Here is a 19,890-nt window from a genome sequence, read left to right as displayed (position 1 = left end):
CTAACTCGAAATATTGAGACACCTTCTCGAAATAATGACTTACTAACTCAAAATATTGAGACACCTTCTCGAAATAATGACTTACTAACTCAAAATATTGAGATACCTTTTCGAAATAATGATTTACTAACTCAGAATATTGAGATACTTTCTCAAAATATTGAGATACTTACTGTGGGTAAAAGTATGAAAAGGTGTAAACACTGTTCAATGTAACCTAAACCCTCAGGATTCTTCCACGTGTTTTAGAGTTAGCTGTAGGTAATTTGGGGTCTAGTTACGGAAAGTGCACAAAAGGAGAGAGTGATTGCTGATTTCTGACAGTGACACCAGGTGTGTGTGTGGGTTACTGATGCAACAGTGCCAATCTGCCTGATGTTCTGTTCATAGCTCTGAGAACTTGCAGGACGACCGGGTGCCCGTTTCAAGAAGGAGGTTTAACAAACTCTGAGTTTAAACTAAACTCTGAGTTGATTTTACACTGAGTTTGCAAACCTGGAGTTTTCGGTTTCAGGACAGCTGAAAAGAGTTGGTTTAATCAACTCTGAGTTGTGTTGTGTTCATACAGTAGTTGCGTGCACCGCGACTATAAAAAGCCCTTATCAATGGAGTGTAGAAATAATGACTCACCATGGCAACAGGACCAAGACGAAGAAGGTCTGCGGGTTTTCCCCGACAGAACTTGATATGCTACTCCAAGCATATAGCGAGTACGAGCACATATTCCGAAAGAAAAGCAACACGGCTGCAGCAGCGAAGGAGCGAGAATTAGCTTGGAAGGAAATAGCTGGCTGAGTCAATGCTTAAGTTCACATTTTAATCATACAGTGTTCGGTGTAACTAATTACATTACTAAATATTGTTAGTATCATTGTTATATTTCACTTGTAATGTAGGGAATCATTCTTATTTTTTCATTAATCTAAGGAGTTACTTTTGTAAATGCATAAAAGACCGATATTCATACGAATTAAAAGTGCAGTGTTATGTCTATCCTCATTTAAACTTTCTATTGTGGTTAATGGTGGACACATACTAAATATTTAACTAGCGCGGAGAGTATAGCAGTGCAGCAGCATTTTCAACATGTAATGATTTCACACAGTTAAATCATTTGACTTCTACTCAGCCAACAGAAAGAAGGCAGAGGCCAGAGCAACTCGTGGAGCACCTCCACCACTCATGCAGAGGAGATGGCCCTCAGCCTGAATACTGGGAGGCCAGTAGCTGAAGGAATTCCTGGAGGAAGTTCATCTGAAACAGTCACTCACCAAGATACGAGTGCATTTGTAAGATGTAAGACCTATATATTACCTACCTATATATTTGATTTTTCACATAGGTTACTTTTGATATATCCATTTCTTTGACTCTGGGTTGGTTTCTTTGTTGGTCTTAACAGATTCCAATGGTAACCTCAGCCTCTTGGGTCCTCCTGTCACCACAGAAGCCCAGGCTGTTGTAAGTATCCTACTAAATAAAGCTTAGGTTACTACGAGTAGTATCATAAGGTGTACCAAATGCTCGTCTTCATAGGACTATGACGATAATGACACAATGTCTGCCACAGAGAGGTCTACAGAGGTAATATTAATACAGTTTAAACAAATCACATGATTTCTGATGTTTGTGTTGCGTAGCCTAAATGATGTAACTTGATCTTTAAGTATACTGACATTATCTCCCCTCTGTCCCAGACTGTGGAAGAACAGCAGGAGGAGGGTCCATCACATTCTGATGCACACAGTTCAGTGATGTTCAGTAAATGCCAGAGTTCAATTCTGTAAAAGTAATGAGTAACTATGTTGTGTAACTCTAAATCTTCTGTATGTCCAGTTAACAGTTGTATAAACTTCATCTCCTCAAGAAAATAGAAAAAGCTAACAAGCAAATGTCATACTTGGACCGTCAGATTTAGAAAACTGATCTTGAAATAGAAATTCTCAAACAAAAGCTGGAGGTGAGTGTATAGTTGCAGGTGAATTTTATGAATTATTGGGAGAATCATAAAATCTAACTATTGCCTTTGTATTTGTAGGAAATGAAGAAAACAAAATAAATTATAATTTGCATTGATTCAGTTCCTTTTATTAGTGGTGGTGGTTGATTAATCCAAGAAGACATTACGGCATATGACATCTCTGACTGTCCTTCCATCCCGGTAATCTGCAGGATGGATGAAGTCTTCCTCAGGGTCTTGAATTTGTAGGGCAGGGTGTTGCTTCCCTCTAATAATTGTAATATTGTGGAGAACAACACATGCCACAATAATGTTACAGGCCCTCTAAGGTTTTACCCTGAGGTGACGTAGGCACGGAAAACGTGCTTTTTACAGGCCTATCGTCATTTCCACCCGGGCTGTTGTTCTGCAGTGTTCCGCATTAAAGCGCTGCTGGGGGCCTGCTTCAGGTTCTGGGTAAGGGGTCAGTAGTGTGGGCTGGCATGGGTAACCCCTGTCTCCCAGCAGAAAGCTGTCAATGTATCCTAGATGAAAATTCACATTACTTTAGTGCTGCATAGAAGTGCTCCTGTCAGTGTGTAGTGCCTTCTCACTTACCACACTGCAGCCTGTTGCTTAGGGTTCATTACTCACGAATATATCGTGCCATCAATGCATCTAACCACATTTGGAAATCCTGAAGGAGATTCTAAAAAGATTATTAGTTTATTTCCAGGGTTAACAGCAAGATGTTATTAATTGATCATCATTTTGCAGAATATCCTTACTGAAACGAATTAAATACCACATACCTGCAATCCTGTGAAACTTCTCTCTGAGGGGTTTGTGTCTAGGAAACACAAGAAAGATCTGCAGAAAGCGCTTGAGAGCGAGGCACACTCTCTAATTACTCTGCATACAGTGGCTTTACTAATGTGCTCAGCATCCCCGATGTTATAAAGAAAACTACTGTTTGCAAAAAAACGTCACGCAACACAAAGAATCTGCTCGGATGTCAGAGCACGGCCACGATGGGTAATGGGTCTGATGAATGGGTGGATAAGATTCTTGATATACGTTATGGAGTCCAGAGAAAAACAGTACTGCTCAAAATGAAAGAATACAGTATTAACTTGTGGCCTCAAAATCCTCTCGTGGCGTAAATCCAATGCCCTGCGAATTAATGCAGCCTCCACATCTACAGGATACTCTAGAAACGGACACGCCATTCTGGTCTATGCGCAAATGAAAATAGGTGAAATCTATGAATGTACTGAAAGATTAAACGAGGTCGGCCTATTTAAATAATGTTCACTTTAAAAAGAGGCGGAGACCGAAAGAAACTCTGGGTTTCCCGAATAAAACCTGCTCGCGACCAGGTTAGGTTCACTGAGTAAGTTGCCATAGTAACTGACTCTGAGTTTCAATTACCTCGCTTCTTAAAACTGGTTTAAACTTACCCCACTTATTGCACATTTGATGACTTTATCCAATTTGGTTCAAGAACGATCGGTTTCAAATTTCAGGGACTGTCTATGTCTACAGTCTTTAGACCACTCACAGAACCAGCTCAAACTTGGACACCGAAATTTAACTGCAACATTGCGTTTCAGTCACTCACTGTGACACAAACTGACATGGGGCCATTAGGGTTTAGAAAATGCTCCGTTATTAGTTGTTCCAATCAGCATCACAGCCTTTTCATTTTACCAGTGGAGCAAGAAAGGAGAACTTTATGGATTCACTTTATTGTAAATGGACTGGTGCCGGCACCGCTGCCTAAATGCTTGTTCGTGTGTGGACAGCATTTCACCTCCGACTGCTTTGAAAATGAGGGTATATTTATTACTGGGCTTAAGGTTAAAGGAGGGCTCTGTTCCTACAAGACGTGATCCACTTGTTGCTTTCCCAAATGTAAGTACATGCTTGATACTTATTTGATGTATGTACTCTAGAAGTTTCTTTGTTTATAATCTAGGTCCCCTCTTGTAAGGAATGCTAATGGCTAGAACAGTTGATGCTAACAGCTACAGTGACAGAGAGAGCCAGTGTTGCAAGGTGCTGCCACGCAAATTGGATGAATCCAAGCCTCTCCATCATTTGTCTGGTTATAGCAAGTTCTATCAAAACCTAACATGTATGTTGTTGCTGTCTTCTCGTAAGTGTTGCTTATCTAGTCAGCTAGCTGTAAATGTGACATTATTTTTTTATACAGGCTGGTGCATCGCAGCTACCAAAATGCATGGAGGTTGCTTCTCAAACTGACACGCTACTGCAGGCTGTGGGCACACGGCTACCTTGTAGAAGAGTTGTTGCTCACCTCAGGAGCAAAGGTATGTACATTTAACAGCAGTACAATAATTTATTGGCCAATAGGCAGTTTTATTTAAGATTTTGGATTTCACATTTGAGTAGTTGTAGTTGAAGTATTCATAATCTGATCTATATTATTGTCTATATATTTACTCTGTATGCAGTTGGTCAACCTATTTTGATATTGCAGTCTGTTTATGGGTAAATTGTAATTCTCCTGTTATGGTGCACATTATGTAGAAAACCTGATGGAGGCCATCTTCAATAAAGTCCTGCTGGACCCAGGTCGTTATATGGAGGACCTTGTGAACATCCCTGTTCCACCCGCCCTCTGAGCAGAATTCAAGCGGCCCTCCAGAAAGGAGGTCATTAATGTCATGCCAAGATTTAACAAACCAGCACTATGAAAGCAGAGTTGAAAACGTGTTTGCTCCAAACACCATTACAACTTATCTAATTCCCTCTACATATTGTTTACATTTGTGAGGGTTGTGAGATACCAGTGACCTGTGGTCATGGTAGGCAGGGGAGGCCTTCCCGCGCCTGACAAAATACCATAATATGAATACATAATAACATAGAATAGAAATCAATATCTGCCCACTGATCTGTTATAAAGGTATTTCCTCTACATTTTTCAAAATTTCTTAACATTTCCAGAAGTAAAATCGCAGAATATGTGTATTTCCGGCACTAATATGGGGAGAAACACGAGAAGAGGCATCAATGAGCCAAGCCTCAGCCCAGGGCTCCAGCTCCCATTCTCGAGCCATCGTTACATGGGTAAATATGTGGAGCATAGCTTCCTGTTTCACAGCATGTCACCAACAAAATGCAGATTTTTTCTTTACTGTCACTTTCTACAGGCTTATTAATGCGTTTATCGATGTGTGTTTGACATTACGGAAAACTCAAAATGAGGCAAGACAGGAAATGGCCTCTACGGAAGCCGACAGGTTCTCTGTTTTTTTTTTTTTTTTGTCAGGCGCCTCTTTGCGCCAGTGACAGTTAGCTTATTTCCCAACTCTCAAGATGAAGGTGTTGGGGGACCTCATCTGTATAATCTGTTATTAACAGAATTATGACTGTTAATATTAGTGATAGTCAACTTTAATCGTTAATAACTAGACTTTGGTGTGTCATGGACTCAGTCACTGCACCATTGTTTATGTCCATTTCCGGTTTTGTTTGTTTTATTTTGTCACCGCTTCCTGTTCCAGCATCTACGTCAGCAGTTCTAGTTTTACTTCCGGTTCTAGTTAACTCACCTGGGTTCTGTTAGTAATTACTCACCTGTATTTAATCACCGTCCCTTGCCACTGTTCCCTGCCAGATTGTCTATGTGCATTAGTCAGCAATCCAGCGTTTTTCCTCATGTCCTTGAACCCGTGTATGACCTCGCTTCTCCTGACCCTGATTCTCGTCTCATCTATGATCCTGCCTTGCTGTGAGTTTGACCCTAGCCTGCCTTGTGACCACCGCTTGTCTAAACCCTGTCTGTACTGTACCTGCCTGATCTATGTATTGACCTTCACCTGCCTGACCACGAATTAAGTAATCTGTGTTACCACTCAAGCCTTGTCTTCGCTGTGCATGTGGGTCCGCTACCTCGGAAGCCGTGACAGTACAATCTGGCCAAACATGGACCCAGCCAGCGCCGAGACCATCCGGACCGAGCTCCAAGCCCAGGCGGAACGGATCCGCAAACAAGAGGAACAGACCGGAGTGCTGCTCCAGGAGTTAGCTCAGCACGCGGCGCGACAAGAGGCGCAGGTAAATGCGTATGGGGAACAACTGAAGCTATTTACCCAGCAACTCGCCGCGAGACTGACACCGGCGCCCGCTCCAGCTGTGCCAGTCGCCCCGACTCCGCGTCCTCCTGCACCGAACGTTCATCTGGGGGCTCCAGCACGCTTCTCCGGAGACTCAGGTGACTGCTGAGCGTTTATCACACAGTGTGAGATCCAGTTTGAGCTGCACGCGCCGGACTTCCCCACCGAGCGAGCCAAGGTGGCGTACGCCGTTTCCCACTTGTCGGGCAGAGCAGAGCTGTGGGCAACGGCCGAATGGCAGAACAACTCCGCCTGCCTGAGCACTTTCGCTGCCTTTTCCCAAGCGCTGAAGCGCATTTTCCAAGAGGTAACGCCGGGACGCGAAGCGGCTCAGCGACTAACGAGTATCCGTCAGGGCGACCGACCCGCGGCGGCTTACGCCATCGAGTTCCGCACACTAGCTGCGGAGGCGGGGTGGGACTCCACCGCTTTGATCGACGTGTTCCTAGCAGGATTGGCGCAGCGGGTTAAGAACAGCCTGGCGGCCACCGAGCTTCCGTCTGAGTTGGACGAGGTCATCGCGCTCGCCATCAAGGTGGACCGTCGGTTGTGGAGCAGTGACCGCGAACGCAGAGAGGAAGAGCGAGCCACACACCCCCGCCACCCTCGACCACCGCCTCGCAGTGCGACGGCTCCACCCAATCTGGCGGTACGAGGGATTCCGCAGCCGACCGCGCGTTGGACCACGCCCCATGCCCCGGGATTGGTGGGGCCCACAGAAGCAGTTACGTCAGGATCCACCGGCGAACCAATGGAGGTGGGGCGGATTCGGTTGCCCGAGGCCGAGGAGAGCCGCAGACGGGCACTCGGGCTGTGCTGGTATTGCGGCCAGCCTGGCCACATCGCTGTATCGTGCCCAGTAAAAGCCCCCGCTCACCACTCGGCCGGAGGATAGTGGTGAGCCAGTCTTCTATGTGTCATGCCTCCGCCCGACCCATGCCCACCGTCACCTTATCCGTGAAATCCCAGTCTGTCCAGCAAGCGGTCCTGGTGGACTCAGGTGCTGACACCAGCCTCATGGACTCCAGACTTGTGAGACGGCTAGGTGTTAGCACGGTTCCCCTGCCCGCCTCGATGGAGGCAACAGCCTTGGATGGGCACCGGCTGTGGAGGGTGACTCACTGCACCGGCCCTGTAACGTTGACATTTGCTGATGGCCACTCCGAGCAGATTCACTTCCACGTGGTCGAGTCCTCCTATCACCCAGTCGTTCTTGGATACACCTGGCTTCGCCGACACAACCCCCGTCTCGACTGGAGGACCGGAGAGGTGGTGGAGTGGGGTTCCAGCTGCCGCGATTCGTGTTTCGGGGCAGGGTCCGAGACCACGGCAGAACCATCCCCGGAGTCCAGCATGGAGGAGATCGATCTGTCCGAGGTACCATCCTGTTATCATGACCTCCAAGCAGTCTTCAGCAAGGTCAGGGCCACCAGCCTGCCGCCGCATCGAGCACACGACTGTGCGATCAATCTTCGCCCCGGAACCACGCCACCCAAGAGCAGACTATACCAGCTCTCCGCTCCAGATCGTCAAGCCATGACGGCGTATATCAACCAGGCTCTGGCCGCTGGACTCATCCGGCCATCCTCCTCGCCGGCGGGGGCCGGGTTCTTCTTTGTGGGGAAGAAGGACGGGTCCCTGCGACCATGCATTGATTACCGGGGACTTAACGCCATTACCGTTCGGGACTCCTACCCCTTACCCTTGCTCTCGTCCGCGTTCGAGCTCCTAGCCGACGCCAAGGTCTTCACCAAGCTTGACCTGAGGAATGCTTACCATCTAGTGCGCATCAGAGAGGGGGATGAGTGGAAGACGGCCTTTAATACCCCCACCGGGCACTATGAATATCTAGTCATGCCTTTTGGACTCACCAACGCGCCGGCCGTCTTCCAGGCGCTGGTGAACGACGTGCTAAATTCCATGCTTAATGTGTTTGTTTTCGTCTATTTAGACGACATCCTGGTGTTTTCTCGGAGCGAAGAGGAACATCGTGATCATGTACGCCAGGTCCTGAGGAAGCTGCTGGAGCACCGGTTATACGTCAAGGCAGAAAAGTGCGAGTTCCATGTCACCACCATTTCATTTCTAGGTTTCGTGATCTCCCCAGAGGGAATTCAGATGGACCCTGCCAAGACCCAGGCTGTGACAGAGTGGCCCGTACCCCAGTCTCGTCGGGACGTCCAACGGTTCTTGGGGTTTGCAAATTTCTATAGGCGGTTTATCCGCCGCTTCAGTGCAATAGCTTCCCCCCTTCATGCTCTCACCTCCCCCAGGACAGCCTTCCAGTGGACCCCAGAAGCCAATCGGGCGTTTCTCCAGCTCAAGGCCAGTTTCACCTCAGCTCCGGTGCTGCAGATGCCCGACCCAGCTCGCCAGTTCGTGGTGGAGGTGGATGCATCTGACTCCGGCGTGGGGGCTGTACTGTCTCAGCGGGACCCCGAAGGTGGGCGACTGCATCCATGTGCCTTCTTGTCCCGTAAACTCTCCCCTGCAGAGCGTAACTACGACATAGGTAACCGGGAACTCCTCGCAGTCAAGGTGGCACTGGAGGAGTGGCGTCACTGGCTCGAGGGCGCCGAGCAGCCGTTCCTGGTGTTCACTGACCATAAAAATCTGGAGTATATCAATACCGCCAAGCGTCTGAACTCCCGCCAAGCCCGTTGGTCCTTGTTCTTTTCTCGCTTCAACTTCCACCTCTCCTACCGTCCAGGGTCAAAGAATACCAAGCCGGACGCCCTATCCCGGGTCCACGAGTCAGGAGAGGAGGTGGAGACGCCGTTAACCATCCTGCCCGCCTCTTGCCTGGTTAGGGCGGTCACCTGGTCTGTCGAGGCTCGGGTGAAGGAGGCCACCCGGGGATTGCCTCCACACCCAGCGTGCCCGCCGAATCGGCTGTTCGTGCCCCCGGAGCTGCGGGGGGAGGTGATCCACTGGGCCCACACCTCCACTTTTAGCTGCCACCCGGGAATCCAACGGACGGCTTTTGTGGTGGGCAGTCGTTTCTGGTGGCCGTCAGTCCTCAGGGACATCAGGGAGTATGTGGCAGCCTGCCCAGTCTGTTCGACCCACAAGACCCCTAACCAGCGTCCCCCGGGGTTCCTCCAGCCTCTGCCCGTGCCTCATCGACCCTGGTCCCACATAGCACTGGATTTTGTCACGGGGTTACCCCCCTCCGGGGGTAACACAGTCGTCCTCACAGTAATCGACCGATTTTCCCGATTAACCCATTTCATTCCTCTGCCCAGACTCCCGTCGGCCAAGCAGACGGCTCAGGCAGTGCTTGAGCACGTGTTCCGGCTCCACGGGTTCCCCAAGGACGTGGTCTCCGATAGGGGCCCCCAGTTTGTCTTTCGGTTCTGGCATGAGTTTTGTTCCCTGCTCGGTGCCCAGGTCAGCCTGACGTCCGGATACCACCCGGAGTCTAACGGCCAGACCGAGAGGACCAATCAGCAGTTGGAGACCGGGCTTCGCCTCCTTGCCTCCACCAACCCATCCACCTGGAGCCAACAGCTCCTCTGGGTAGAATATGCCCACAATACCCTGCCTTGCTCCTCCACAGGCCTGTCACCGTTCCAGTGCGCGTACGGCTACCAGCCACCGCTCTTCCCATCACTGGAGGGGGAGGTCGTCATTCCGTCCGCACATGCCCTCCTCCGCCGCTGTCGCCGCACCTGGTTAAGGGCGCGTCGCGCTATGATCACGAGCCAAGAACGCCACAAGAGGGCAGCGGATCGTCATCGGTCGCAGGCACCCAGTTACGCCGTAGGCCAGCAGGTGTGGCTCTCCACCAAGGATCTACCCATCAGAACCCAGTCACGTAAGCTGTCTCAGAGATTCATCGGACCCTTCGCCATAGAATGCATCATTAACCCGTCTTCTGTCAGACTCTCCTTACCCAGAACCATGCGCATCCACCCCACCTTCCACGTCAGTCGACTCAAGCCATTCATCTCCAGCCCTCTGGTTCCCCCCACACCCCTACCTCCTCCACCTCGGCTCATCGATGGGGGCCCGGCTTACACGGTCCGGGCATTACTGAACAGTCGGCGGCGGGGTCGTGGGCTGCAGTACCTCGTTGACTGGGAGGGGTACGGACCAGAGGAGAGATCTTGGATCCCGGCACGGGACATCCTGGACCCCAGCCTCGTCCGGGAGTTCCATCACGCCCACCCGGACCTCCCTGGGCCGTCTAGGAATCCGCCCTAGACGGGGGGGTTCTGTCATGGACTCAGTCACTGCACCATTGTTTATGTCCATTTCCGGTTTTATTTTGTCACCGCTTCCTGTTCCAGCATCTACGTCAGCAGTTCTAGTTTTACTTCCGGTTCTAGTTAACTCACCTGGGTTCTGTTAGTAATTACTCACCTGTATTTAATCACCGTCCCTTGCCACTGTTCCCTGCCAGATTGTCTATGTGCATTAGTCAGCAATCCAGCGTTTTCCTCATGTCCTTGAACCCGTGTATGACCTCGCTTCTCCTGACCCTGATTCTCGTCTCATCTATGATCCTGCCTTGCCGTGAGTTTGACCCTAGCCTGCCTTGTGACCACCGCTTGTCTAAACCCTGTCTGTACTGTACCTGCCTGATCTATGTATTGACCTTCGCCTGCCTGACCACGAATTAAGTAAACTGTGTTACCACTCAAGCCTTGTCTTCGCTGTGCATGTGGGTCCGCTACCTCGGAAGCCGTGACATGGTGCATAGTTCCAGACCCAGACCACTTTCTCCTATTTCTGCTAGATGTGTACTATCATCACACAAAGATTCGTGTATTTTTACTGTATAGTTTAGGATTTATTAGTATTCAAAACTACCATGTCATACTGTAATACAGTCAACTTTCATGATTAATAACTTGACTTTGGTGCATAGTTCCAGGCTTAGACCACTTTCTCCTTATTCTACTAGTGATGTGCTATCACCACACAAAGATTTGCGTATTTTTACAGTATAGTTTAGGATTTAGCAGTACTTGAAAGTACTATGTCATACTGTAATACAGTCAACTTTGATGATCAATAACTTGACTTTGGTGCATAGTTCCAGGCTCAGACCACATTCCCCCTGATCTACTAGAGATGTACTATCACCCCACAAAGATCTGTGTACTTTTACTGTATAGTTTAGGATTTTAGTAGTACCATGTTATGCCGAAATATGGCCCTTACAGTCAAGCATAAAACCAATAAGTACTGCACTACAAACAGTGTAGTGTGTAACTTTCTTTTTTATTGTTTTAAGTCTGTATTGTGAAGAGAGAATAATTGCATTAAATCTAATCCTGAATATTTGGTTATATACATTTTGTATTTACATTTTAGTGTTCAAAACTAGATATTACAATGTGTAAGAACAGAGACGGCAATAACTTTGATAAAACAAACTCCAGACATGGGAAATGGTTTAATGAGAACAAATAACGATTTCAGTATCCATCCATTTTCAACTGCTTTTTCTTGGGGCGGGTCGCGGGGGCAACAATCTAAGCAACTCCAAACTTCCCTCTCTCCGGACACTTCCTCCAGTTCAGCCCAGCCCAGGACCTGTTTGCCTTGGGAGACCCTACCAGGGGCATTTAGCCCCCGACAACATAGCTCCCGGGGTCATTCAGGCACACAAACTCCTCCACCACGTTAATGTATGTTTCACACATAAATATTGAGCTTTTGACTGTTCCATGACTTTATATTAAACATTAAACATTTAGTTTCAATATTAAAAGTCACACTTTGGAGTCCTAACAGATGGTAATAAAAGGATTTAATGTGTGTGTGCTTAGCCTCACTCACAGTTTTTTATATGAAAAGTGACATAATCTGGGCCTGGCATTATGCACTAAAGTCAAGTTATTCATCATCATAGTTGAATATAAGGCCCATAGAGTATTACAGTATGACCTGGAAGTTTTGAATACTAATAAATCCAAAACTATACAGTAAAAATACACGAATCTTTGTGTGGTGATAGTACACTTCTAGTAGAACAAAGGGAAAGTGGTCTTAGCCTGGAACTATGCACCAAAGTCAAGTTATTAATGATCAAAGTTGACTGTATTACAGTATGACATGGTAGTTTTGAATACTAATAAATCCAAAAACTATACAGTAAAAATACAAGAATCTTTGTGTGGTGATAGTACACTTCTAGTAGAACAAAGGGAAAGTGGTCTGAGCCTGGAACTATGCACCAAAGTCAAGTTATTAATGATCAAAGTTGACTGTATTACAGTATGACATGGTAGTTTTGAATACTAATAAATCCAAAACTATACAGTAAAAATACAAGAATCTTTGTGTGGTGATAGTACACTTCTAGTAGAACAAAGGGAAAGTGGTCTGGGCCTGGAACTATGCACCAAAGTCAAGTTATTAATGATCAAAGTTGACTGTATTACAGTATGACATGGTAGTTTTGAATACTAATAAATCCAAAACTATACAGTAAAAATACAAGGATTTTTGTGTGGTGATAGTACACTTCTAGTAGAACAAAGGGGAAAGTGGTCTGGGCCTGGAACTATGCACCAAAGACAAGTTATTGATTATCAAAGTTGACTGTATTACAGTATGACATAGTACTTTCAAGTACTGCTAAATCCTAAACTATACAGTAAAATACATGAATTTTTGTGTGGTGATAGTACACATCTAGTAGAACAAGGGGAAAGTGGTCTGGGCCTGGAACTATGCACCAAAGTCTAGTTATTAACGATTAAAGTTGACTATACGGCCCATACAGTTACAGTATCACTTGGTAGTTTTGAATACTAATAAATCCTAAACTATACAGTAAAAATACACGAATCTTTGTGTGATGATAGTACACATCTAGCAGAAATAGGAGAAAGTGGTCTGGGCCTGGAACTATGCACCAAAGTCAAGTTATTGATCATTAAAGTTGACTATACGGCCTATACAGTTACAGTATGAACTGGTAGTTGTGAATACTAATAAATCCAAAACTATACAGTAAAAATACACGAATCTTTGTGGGGTAATAGTACACCTCTAGTAGAACAAGAGGAAAGTGGTCTGAGCCTGGAACTATGCACCAAAAGTCAAGTTATTAATGATTAAAGTTGACTGTATTACAGTATGACATGGTAGTTTTGAATACTAATAAATCCAAAACTATACAGTAAAAATACAAGAATCTTTGTGTGGTGATAGTACACATCTAGCAGAAATAGGAGAAAGTGGTCTGGGCCTGGAACTATGCACCAAAGTCAAGTTATTGATCATTAAAGTTGACTATACGGCCTATACAGTTACAGTATGAACTGGTAGTTTTGAATACTAATAAATACTAAACTATACAGTAAAAATACACGAATCTTTGTGTGGTGATAATACACTTCTAGTAGAACAAGGGGAAAGTGGTCTGAGCCTGGAACTATGCACCAAAGTCAAGGTATTAATGATCAAAGTTGACTCTATTACGGTATGACATGGTAGTTTTGAATACTAATAAATTCAAAATTATACAGTAAAAATATACAGATCTTTGTGGGGTGATAGTACACCTCTAGTAGAACAAGGGGAAAGTGGTCTGAGCCTGGAACTATGCACCAAAGTTAAGTTATTAATTATAAAAGTTTCACAGTATGACATGGTAGTTTTAAATACCAATAAATGCTTAATTTTACAGTAAAAGTATACATATCTTTATTAGGCGACATTTTTTCTATATATGCAATATTTTGTTTCGTATTTTTCAATATTTTGAACAGACCAGACGTGTCGCTATGAAAAGAGGAAGTCGCGACGAGCGTGTTTTGTGCTCTGCTGTAAAGCGCGTAATACGGGCGCAAGACGTTTCTGAAGCGCGGCTGAACGACGGATGAACGAACGACGGCTCACTTGACCGCAGTCAGCGTAACCGCCTCACTCGCCGCCGCATCAGCTGATCACGACGCGATCACCGCGACGCACACCTGGACCGGACCGGACTGCAACAGCGCAAGCACGCACGCAACGCCGGATCGTCTCACCAGGATTAAGCAGTAAGGCAGAGGCATTCTTAGGTCTGAGCAGAGTAGAACTCTTAGGGTATCAGTAATTGTTTTATTGTTGTGTTTCTTTTCCTGCACACACAATCTGACCGCTGTGTATTTCCGCGATCACGTGACTGTAACGCTGTTACCGATCTACGCGAATCTAAGAGGTGCACATTGAAGCGTTGTAACCTGTGATTTCGCTATCTTAAGTGCTTTATTGTGTTACTGTTGCGGTGCTGTCTCTTCTGCGACCACGCCAAGCGCACGTTTCAACCACTGCACGCTTCCGCGATCACGTGACTATATCGCAGAATATAGCCCCACGTGTTTGTGTGACCACAAGCCTTATCCACGCTAGTCCCACTTCACACTCCTTTACACGCTTCTTTCCCTGTGAGCGCCAGACACGCGCGCTCCATTCAAAGGGCTCACCGGCACACGCGCGCAGCTGTGCCATCTCACCACGCCCCTAAGGGGGGGCGCTCTCCCTCCTCCTTTCTCTCTCTCACACACACACACACACACACACACACACAACCCTCTTATCTCAGGTAACGCGCATACACATACAGTACGTCCAGACGAACACACCATAAGATTAAGTTGTGATTTGCTGAGTTATTCAGGATAGTGTTGACACTAGAGTTAATAATAATTGTTTAATAAAGCGTTCATAATTTAATTGGTCGTTGTCTGTGATTATTTGTATATGGTTTTGCAGCACTGGTGAATTGAGTCGGCTATGGAGTTCATCCTTCAACTAACTTAAATAAAAATGAGACTGTATTGGCTATTCCAAATTGGTTATTGGTCCCTGGAAACAGGGTGGTGCCCCGTAAACTAAGTAATTATTAATTCAATTAATAATTATTAAATCAATAATAGTAAGTGCTTCACTTACCAAACTATAGACATTTGTCATATAGTTATATATATTTAAGCTAATAACCAAAATTTGTGAATCTAAATTATAAACATAATTGGTATCTCCAATCAGGAGCTATAAATCCAATTATTATAATTTGTGCTCCTCGCATATCCCCAACAAAGGTGAATTATGTAAGTCGTCTTAAGACATTTTCAAAACAAAAGCTCATAACCGATGGAAGACCAACGCCAGAGCTTAAAGCTCCCTCATCATACATCTTTTCACTCTAAAGAATATTGGACTTCAATGTCTCAGTAGGGTAAATTTTCATTCCATAAAACCCTTTAGACTGTCAACGCTGCCCCTGTCAATGTGTAATTTTCACTCCCCACCAGTAAAAGCTGTTTTATGGGCGTGTCGCAAACAAAGCTTGAAAGAAATGTTACTATAGCAGATGTTTATCTGACAACACTGCCAGATTCAAGCAGATGATTCCATCATCTTTTGCCTCAATGTCTTCTAGATACACAGAACAGTCACCTTTAATCCTTATGAACAGGTTGACTGTCTTGTAGATGATGCTGCAGCTTCTCTACGTACAATGTTAGACACAGTGGCTCCTCTAAAGAAGACAGGGAATCAGAGGAGGTTAGCTCCGTGGTATAACTCAGAGATCCGCAGCCTAAAGCAAAGGACTAGACAACTAGAAAGACAGTGGCGTTCCAACAAAATAAATGTAAACTGCATTGCATGGAAGGACAGTCTAATGAAATATAAAAAAGCACTTTGTGCTGCTAGAAAAACATATTATTCCTCCCTAATTGAGGAAAACAAAAAGAACCCCAGGTTTCTTTTCAGCACTGTAGCCAGGCTGACAAAGAGTCATAGCTATATTGAGTCTACTATCCCCTTACTGTAAATCTCAGCAGCATTGACTTTATGAACTACTTTACTAATAAAATTATCATCATTAGAAAAAACATTCAGCAGCGACTTCTTCCAAATGACAGAAAGCACTGTCTAGATCCATCAACTTTAAATTTACCAAATCCTCTGTCTTACCTAGACAGCTTCTTCCCCATAACTCGTACTCGAGTTAACCTCAATAATCAACTCTTCCAAGTCGTCCACTTGTCTTTTAGATCCAATCCCAACCAGATTACTCAAAGAAGTTCTACCTTTAATCAGCTCGTCCATATTAATTCAAATCAACCAATCTTTACAGCTAGGCTATGTACCACAGGCTTTTAAGGTGGCTGTGGTCAAACCTCTATTGAAAAAAAACAACCCTGGACAACTAGCCAACTATAGGCCCATTTCAAATTTACCCTTTATTTCTAAGATTCTGGAAAAAATCGTGGCTAAACAATTATCTGACCACCTGAGTGGGAATAACCTGTACGAAGATTTTCAGTCAGGATTTAGAAAACATCATAGCACAGAAACAGCTCTGGTTAGAGTCACTAATGATCTTCTATTAGCTTCGGACAATGGTCTAGTTTCGGTCCTTGTCCTGTTAGATCTTAGTGCTGCATTTGATACAATTGATCATAACATTCTATTATAGACACTAGAACATAGAATCGGGATTAAAGGAACAGCATTGGGATGGTTTACATCCTATTTGTTGAACAGATTCCAGTTTGTTCATGTTAAGAGGAATTCTCCACATGCATAAGGATTAGCAGGAGTACCACAGGGTTCTGTGCTTGGTCCAATTCTGTTTAGCCTATACATGAGTGAGATTATTAGGAAGCATTCTATTAATTTTCATTTTTACGCAGATGATACTCAGCTATATATGTCCTACCATCCTGCCTGTGCTCTGTTGTTGCTTGTTGTTGTTGCTGTGCTTTTCTCTCTCTCTATCCTCTCACCCCAACCGGTCGAGGCAGATGGCCGTCCACATCCGCCTGGTTCTGCTGGAGGTTTCTTCCTCGTTAGAGAGGGAGTTTTTCCTCTCCACTGTTGCTGTGAAATTAAACTGCTTGCTGTATGTGGGATTTGTTGGGTTTAGTTGTGTGAGGTTTTAAACCTTACTTTGTAAAGTGCCTTGAATTGAATTGAATTGAAATTGAATATTGTAGTTATTAAAGTCTAATCTTTCTTGTTTAGCTTTCAACTGACATCGTCCTTAATTTCATTCACTTTGACTGATGTAGTTGCCCTAAGGATACAGTAAATAAGTAAGCGCAGGAAATTATTTTTGAGGGTTTTGCTAGTGTTCTTTTAACTGTTAGCCATCTTAATTTAGCAATTCAGGCTTTAACTTCAATGGACATTTATCTGTCCATGAGGGGGGAAAGTGTATTGTAAAAAAGGTATTTTTGATTATTGCTTGTGGGTGTTCATGTCTGTCCTTAGTAACTGGGGTTAAAGAGTTTGTTTTTGAGTTTGAGAAGGTTGTTCTTGGAAGAACATCTGCAGCTAATGTCAAGCTGACCCTGGTTGATGGCCAAATAAGTTCGGTGAAGTGGAAACTGTTTCTACTTCTACTATGTTTCCTGTCAACAGGTGGTTGGCTTAGGGCCTATTGCTCTGTTTTCTCCTATGCATAATATACTGTATACTGCATTGTATGTGAGAAAGGAAGGGAGTTAATGGAAATCAAGGAGTGAATGAAAGGGAAAGTGTAAATGTTGACAATAGAGGAATGAAGAAGTACTGTGAAGATTGTATTTGAGTGTGTAGCTGGTAAAAATCTATCTATCTTTTTCAGTCTGCATCTATATGTGTTGTTTTACACAGGAAGCTCACCTTTACAACTTTAATCCTTCTCTCTAGGCAGAGCAGCAGTGGAGAAACTGTGTCAGTGGAAACATTTGTCTCAAACTGATTTTCTTTATAAACTGCTTTCTCTTCTACCCTTAACCTCCTTCCACAGGTTACATCAGTATAAGAGGAGGATGTGTCTTCTGATCTACTACAAAAGTGATTCTTTTATATTCTTTAATTTTCTGATTTTTACAGCAATGGCCTGAGACAAAAAGCAAACTATAGGTGCTATTCAGTTCAACCCTAACCCTAGCTCTGTAGGATGGTTTATGCTGCACTATGGTGCAGGTCTTTCTGCCTCCCAGCTATCAGCTCTTAGGTTACAGCTGGAGCACAAGTCCGAGAGGGACAGAGGATGACGCAGCAGAGGAGTGCTGGATTCCTGGACGGTCTGGAAGCAAGGGACTCTATGTTCAGCGTGAAGGTCACAAGCGAGCTGGGCCAACTGGGTTGCTGGCAGAAAGGATGGGCATCAGATGATGTTCTGAGGGCAAGGCAGAGGCTGCAGTGCCACAGCTTCCAGTACAACCGTGATAGACGAAGGAGGAGCCAATGGAGATTCCAATTAATCCAATTCCAGCTTTACCGAGAATTCTCACCCACCTAATATTGTGGGGCTGCGCTGATCAACAGGGCTATAGGGTTTGAGCGGCGCGCCACTCTTAGCTGCATCGTTGATATACACAACAAACCTTTGTGATCAACAATGGTTGGTGTGGCAACTGCGAATAATCTGTTGAGAAAGTGGACACTTATGTGGAATGAAAACTGTGAGGTTTGTTACTAACTGTACTTCATTACAGGCAGAGTGTGAGGATCACCTGTTGGAGTTGAAAGAAGAGCCTAGGTGTTTTATTTTTTAGAATCTTTAACTTTGCTTTGTCATGTTGATGTTGGTGTTAAGTTCATGTCTATTTAATTTAATGGAGGATGATCCGGTTAAAGAAGAGCGAGGGCTCCTCAAAATACCTAATAAGTACCTCAAAATCTGTTGTAAATAAATATTGGGAAAGTCACATGATCGATACAGTTCCTGTATCAGTCACTGACACGTCAAACTGTGTTTATAAGAAATCACGTGTCAGGCTGCATCTGCCAAAAGGAATCCCTGAGCCTTTGCTGTTTATCAACAAATTCATCTATAATCATGGAAAAGCCTTGTTGTTTGGAAATCATGTACTAAGATGCCAGTTTGTTGTTTTTTAGATAACCTTTGGCAAGATCTCGTCATTAAAGTGGGCAGACAGACCAAAAGTGCCACAGCTGATTCCATCCAGGAGGTGCAGAGCTACCTGGCAGAGGGCAGTATTGCCAGGTCCCTGGATCCTATGAGATATTGGGTCATTCAAAAGACAATCTATTATCCAAACCTCTTCCAGCTTTCCTTACAATATTTCTGCACTCCAACCTCATCTGTGTCATGTGAACAGGTCTTCTCTAAAGCTGAAGAAGCTGTATCACAAAAGCGTAGCAGACTAAATTTTAAAACGTTGGAAAAACGTATTTTTTAAAATAAAATAAAAAAAAAGAAGGCAACCTCAATCACATGTTCACTTAGATTTTCACGTTATGATACATGTTCACTTTATCGACTATATCTAAAAATATCAATTTTAAATTTAAATGAAAATATGAAGTAATACTATATAAAATACAATGGCTTAAATTATATTATTATATATTTTAAGTCATCAAATCAGTGTCAGCTGAGTCTGTCAACTAGGTTGCCTGTAGGGATTTTAAGGTTCAGCAAGTGTCGGTATTCAGTGACACAGTATTGACAATATCAATACAGTTTTGCAATGTGTCGAAACACTTCATGACGCCTCATCTACCCATCACTAATAGATACAATGATTGACATGATTTGGTTTTAAAATTTTAACATTTGCCTTAAATTTACACATTTGGGATTATTGCAACATTCATGTCTTCACTTACTAAAATAAACATTTAGCGAGTGCTAAACTAGGTTAACTGTCTAACTGTGAAGCTAATTCCCATGCTAATCTATAAGTGAGAATATTTTGTGCATGTAAAGAGAAAAGAAGAGATTGTCTCTTTTTAGGTGCTTCCTCGGTAGAGTGCAAACCTCATTGATTTTCACACATCCAATGCATCGCTGCCCCCTGAGGGTCACTCACATGCACACTCTCCTCCCTTACA

This window comes from Betta splendens, chromosome 2 (genome assembly GCF_900634795.4).
Source record: "Betta splendens chromosome 2, fBetSpl5.4, whole genome shotgun sequence".
NCBI lineage: Eukaryota > Metazoa > Chordata > Actinopteri > Anabantiformes > Osphronemidae > Betta > Betta splendens.
The sequence above is the reverse complement of the archived record's forward strand: the minus strand, read 5'-3'. Positions refer to the sequence as shown.